Raw genomic sequence first — 6,006 nt, 5'->3', positions numbered from 1 at the left:
ACTTGGGAAAATATGGGGGGTTTCTGTTCTCCAGGCATTGCCAACAAGTTCCGAGCAGCCCTGAGACTTTTCTTGCACACACCAAACTGGAGGGAAGGCTGAAGAGGAACCAAGAGAGAGAGAGAGAGAGAGGAGAGAGAGAGAGAGAAAGGGGGGGGGTAGAAACAGAAAGAGGGAGAGAGAGAGAGGGAAGGAAGAGCAGGGAATGGTTCACTCCATTAGGAGGGGGCGGAGGAAGTATAGCCTCACGCCCACAGCCAACCCTGACGTGGGGGATGACACGGAGTGATTTCTCCCCCCCCCTTTTTTTTTAAAAAAATGTGCACCTTGGAAGAGAGAAACGCCATTTATAGGCATCGCGGACTGGATTTAGCCTGCTTTTTCTCCTCCGCCATTCATCGGAGGAAAAAAACCATTCTTCCCACCCTCTCTGCCTTCTCACCACCCACCCCCGGCCTTCCTAGCCGCCAGGCTGAATGGCCTCTCTGAGCAGGCCGGGGGGTGGGTGGGTGGCAGCAACCAACTGCTTTTCCCCTTGGCCAAGCGCTGCCTGCTATCTTCCCCAGCGCGGTGCCACCTTCTTCTTGCCCAAGAAGCAGGCAAGACTTCAGCCAGACCTGTAGGGGGCGCACCTACTCGCCTCCGCCCCCCCACCCCACCCCCTCCGGCTTGTCCCGTAGGTGCCGGGGGAGCTCCGGCCCAGGGGCTGGAATCTGAGCGTCTTACTCCCAAGATACAAACAAGTTCTTTTGTCTCTGAATGGTGTCTAAGGACTTGGGGGAGATAATCATCATAGGCCGGTACCTCTACGAAGCCCAAGGCTCTTGGGAAGCCCTCGAGGGGTATGAAGGCCAACGCCAGCTCAAGAAAGAACCGGCCGCTGCGATGCTCACACTGTTGTGTATGCCAGTGTTTCTCAACCTTGGCAACTTGAAGATGTCTGGACTTCAACTCCCAGAATTCCCCAGCCAGCGAATGCTGGCTGGGGGATTCTGGGAGTTGAAGTCCAGACATCTTCAAGTTGACAAGGTTGAGAAACACTGTCCTAGACACTGAATTGTTTATACGCGAATGCTGGTTGGGGGATTCTGGGAGTTGAAGTCCAGACATCTTCAAGTTGACAAGGTTGAGAAACACTGTCCTAGACACTGAATTGTTTATACCCGAATGCTGGTTGGGGGATTCTGGGAGTTGAAGTCCAGACATCTTCAAGTTGACAAGGTTGAGAAACACTGTCCTAGACACTGAATTGTTTATACGCGAATGCTGGTTGGGGGATTCTGGGAGTTGAAGTCCGGACATCTTCAAGTTGCCAAGGTTGAGAAACACTGGTGTATGCAATAATCATCTTAATCATAGTCTCGCTGCCTTAATCATTCTTAGGTTCCTCGGTGAGGACTGGCATGATGAAGTTTCCATCAGGGTTAGACGTTGAATCTAATTGTAGGTGACCACACAGTAATCTCTCTCCGCGGCTTAGGCTGGTGTGTTTGAACACACACACTGCCGCCGGGCGCCCTTGCTCACGCCGAAAGGCTGGCGTGTGCCGCCGCCGCCGCCGCCCCGTTATATAACGCAGCGCATCCACCAGCGGCTGGTGCAGGCGCGCAATGGCTGGGACCCTCCGTGCCAGAGTAGATGGCGGTTTACTCTGGGCAATTAATCCCGCAGGCAAATTAATGGAAAACGCCTGAATCCCAGGGACTGATTTACTCTTACTACAGCCCTGTAGGTTTTTGCCGGCGCTGGGTCCCATGTAAACGCACGCAGAATCGAAAAGAACGGCGTGTAACTCGCGTACTAAGTGTTTAAAAGAGGCTTCCCCACGCACAATGTTCCCCCACGCCAACGCTTCTCTGGGTGTATAAAACCAAACCAGTTCCTAAAGATCTATCTATCTATTTATCTATCTATCTATCTATCTATCTATCTATCTATCTATCTATCTATCTATCTATCTATCTATCTATCTATCTATCTATCTATCTATCCATCTATCCATCTATCCATCTATCCATCTATCCATCTATCCATCTCTATCTATCTATCTATCTATCTATCTATCTATCTATCTATCTATCTATCTATCTATCCATCCATCCATCCATCCATCCATCCATCCATCCATCTATCCATCTATCCATCTCTATCTATCTATCTATCTATCTATCTATCTATCTATCTATCTATCTATCTATCTATCTATCTATCTATCTATCTATCTATCTATCTATCTATCTATCTATCTATCATTTGCGACTGGAGATCTTTCTTTCTTTCTTTCTTTCACACTATCATCTCTCTCATTGTCTATCATCTCTCTCTCTCTCTCTCTCTCATCTGTCTGTCTGTCTGTCTTTCTGTCCGTCGGTCCATCCATCCATCATTTGCGACTGCAGATCGTCTTTTTCTTTTTCTCGTTCATTCTTTCTTTCCCTTTTCTTTCTTTCTTTCTCACTATCTCACACTATTATCCCTCATCTCTCTCTCATCATCATCATCATCTCTCACACATCTATCTATCTATCTATCTATCTATCTATCTATCTATCTATCTATCTATCTATCTATCATCTCTCTCTCTCTCTCTCTCTGTCTGTCTATCATCTCTCTCTCTCATCTATCACATATATATATCTATCTATCTATCATCTATCTATCTATCTATCTATCTATCTATCTATCTATCTATCTATCTATCTATCTATCTATCTATCTATCTCTCTATCTCTCTATCTCTCTATCTCTCTATCATCTCTCTCTCTCATCTATCACCTATCTCTCTCTCTCTCTCTCTCTCTCTCTCTCTCTCTCCCTCCCTCCCTCCCTCCCTCCCTCCCTCCCTCCATCCATCCATCCATCCATCCATCTCTATCATCCAACGACAGCTCCGCCAACTATCGTTTGAATTCGACCGGATTGTTCTAGCGCGGATTCAAAGATGCTGGGCTTGGAATGACATCTCCGGGTAAACACTGCAGAATGGGAGTGGGAGGGGAGCGGGGTCTTTTGTAGTCAGGTGAGGCTGCGAAGCTGTCTCGGGGAGAGGGATTACGGCGAGGAGGGAAAGGCGGGCGCGGGGGGGGGGCTTTGCGGAGAGATCTAGGAGCCACCAGGGAGGGGTAGTAGGGGAACCACAAGCAGGCGCGATCCTATCGCCTGTCCTTCCTTTCCTCGACAAGGCGGGGGAGAGCACGGCAGAATCTCCCTCCCCCGCCTCCGTGCTGCAGCTGCGGGGGTGGAACGGGGGCCTACCGCTCGCTGGATCGAGCCAAGGCCGGCCCCTGCAGTGAGAAAGGAGGAGGAGGAGGAGGAGAAGGAGGGGGAGGATTTGGATCTCCCCTCCCCCACCCGCCGAGCATGACGTCACCTTCAAATGGCGGGAGGGGGGGGACAGCTGGTTTGTCCCGGCTGTTAGTGCCTGCCCAGAATTTTAATCGGCTCCTTTCCTCTCGTTCCGGGTTAGGCTCGGTCTCCAAGCATTTTAAGACCCAGAGCCCAATTGGGACTGCGGGGCAGGATGGCATTTGGCCCCGTTCTTCCTGCAAGAGATGTAAGGGTTGAGCAAAAGGAGGGAATAGCTTGCCAGGAGTTTCCTGGGACAAGCACAGCACGTGTGAAAGGGTTAGATACGGTATAGCAGACAAAGGCAGAATGCAAGTACATCGTTGATTATATGACAACTACCATAGTTGGGACTTAAAAATTAGATTATCCCCACTCATTTGTGTCTGATTCTCAGAGACTGCCCCGGCGCTAGGTGGCAGCAAAAAGCTGGGCTTTTGGTATCTCTTTGCTGGCCTCTAGTGGTCACCTGGAGCCTTGCAGTCTAAATGTGGTACAGCAGCCCTAATTTTAATTCATACTAAGAATTAAACGTAAATAAGATAATATGACGGCCCGTTTTTCACTCACTTCTGTCCTCTCCAGCCCCCAGGAGCACTCTGCAAGGCTCCTAAAGTCTATGCATGGCCATTTTGGTGAAGGGGACAGCATTTTGGGAAGCCAAAAAATGCTGCATTCAGTGGATAAGACGCACCCAGATTTTCATCCTCTTTTTTGTGGGAAAAAGGTGCATCTTATAGTCTGAAAAATATGGTAGTTCATTTCACTTAGAACCAGAAATTTTACCCAGTGCTTCAGATTTCTGGTGACTTTAAAAAGGGGCAGGGTTGTTAGCTATAACAGGCAATAGCAATAGGATATAGACTTATAATGCTTCATAATGCTTTGCAGTCTTTTCTAAGCAGTTCAGCATACTGGCCCCAACAATCTGGGTCCTCATTTTCCCAATCTCGGAATCATGGGAGGCTGAGTCAACCTTGAGCTGATGAGAATCGAACTGATGACAGTCGGCAGAATTAGCATGCAATGTTGCATTCTAACCACTGCACCACCACAGTTCTCAAGAAGGACGATTGAAGCTCCCATGTTTTGCACATGGATGGAAGTGTATGTGGGTAGGGATAGCAAGAGCCGAGGTGGAGCAGTGGTTAGAGTGCAGTACTGCAGGCCACTTCAGCTGACTGCTATCTGCTGTTCGGCGGTTCTAATCTCACCGGCTCAGGGTTGACTCAGCCTTCCATCCTTCCGAGGTGGGTAAAATGAGGACCCAGACTGTGGGGGTGATATGCTGACTCTGTAAACCGCTTAGAGAGGGCTTTCAGCCCTATGAAGCGGTATATAAGTCTAACTGCTATTGCTATTGCTATAGCAAGGTCCTGCCTGAAACTCAGAATTGTATCTCTGAGCTGGGAGTACTTCCCATCCAGGGGGGAACAAAGTGTGTTAACCTCTGTGACTATAAGACAGAATCAAGACAGACCATAATGCAGGTAGTTCTTGACTTATGGCCACAATTGGAGCCCAAAAATTTATGTGGCTAAATCAAATAGTTGCTAAGTGAATTTTGCCCATTTGCAACCGTTCTCACCACAGTTGTTAAGTGAATCACTGCAGTTGTTAAGTAACACACTGTTGAGTGTATCTGGCTTCCTCATTGACTTTGCTTGTAAGAAGGTTGCAAAAGGTGACCCAGGACACTTGCAACCATCTTAAATTTGAATCAGTTGCTCAGCAGCTGAATTTTAATCACATGACTATGGCAGAGGTGGGTTCGTACCAGTTCGCACCTATTCAGTAGAACCGGTTCGTCAAATCTACCGAACCGGTTAGAAGAGGTTCCACAGTGGACCCGGAAAGCAGGCCACACCTACAGAAGAGGTTCCAAAGATTTTTGAAACCCACCACTGGTCCTTGGATATGATTATTCTACACTATCATGCTCATATTTATAAAACTCAGTGCCTCTGTGAAAGGTAAGGATGACTACTGCGTTTGTGGTGCAATCAGAACATTGCGTGTGTTGAAGTTGTTTGAACGCAAACCAAAGATGCCTTTTAAAAAACAAGTTTACATCCTATTCTTATGCATGCCAGTGCAGTGAGAGAGGTAATTTAAGGTGGTTCTGACAAGTGTTGTCGGCATCTTCATTTCCGGTCACATGGGTGGCAAGCCACTCCCACCCGGTCACATGGGTATAAAGCCACTCCCACAAAGGAGGCCACACCCACAGAGTAGGTTCGAACAATTTTTGAAACCCACCACTGGACTATGGGGATGCTGCAATGGCCATAAGTGTGAAAAACGGTCATGAGCAGTGGTGGGATTCAGCCGGTTCGCACCTATTCGGGAGAACCGGTTGTTAACTTTCTAACCAGTTCGGAGAACCCACACAATCACATGATCACGGAGCCACGTTTACCCAGCTGGTCATTAAGGAAGAGAACTGGTTGTTAAATTATTTGAATCCCACCACTGGTTGTGAGTCACTTTCTTCCGTGCTGTTGTAACTTTGAAACAGTCACTAAAACGGCCTTCAGGAAAGCTGTAAAAACCTGGCTGTTCCGGCAGGCCTGGGGCTGTTGACCTCATTGTTGAGGTCCAGCCCCGATTAGAATGAATGTAGGTGTTGTGATTTTAAACTGTCTTTTTTCCCCCTCTTTT

The sequence above is a fragment of the Thamnophis sirtalis genome, unplaced genomic scaffold (genome assembly GCF_051295495.1).
Source record: "Thamnophis sirtalis isolate CommonGarterSnake01/CBP01778 unplaced genomic scaffold, rThaSir2_p1.2 scaffold_2, whole genome shotgun sequence".
Lineage (NCBI taxonomy): Eukaryota > Metazoa > Chordata > Lepidosauria > Squamata > Natricidae > Thamnophis > Thamnophis sirtalis.
The sequence above is the reverse complement of the archived record's forward strand: the minus strand, read 5'-3'. Positions refer to the sequence as shown.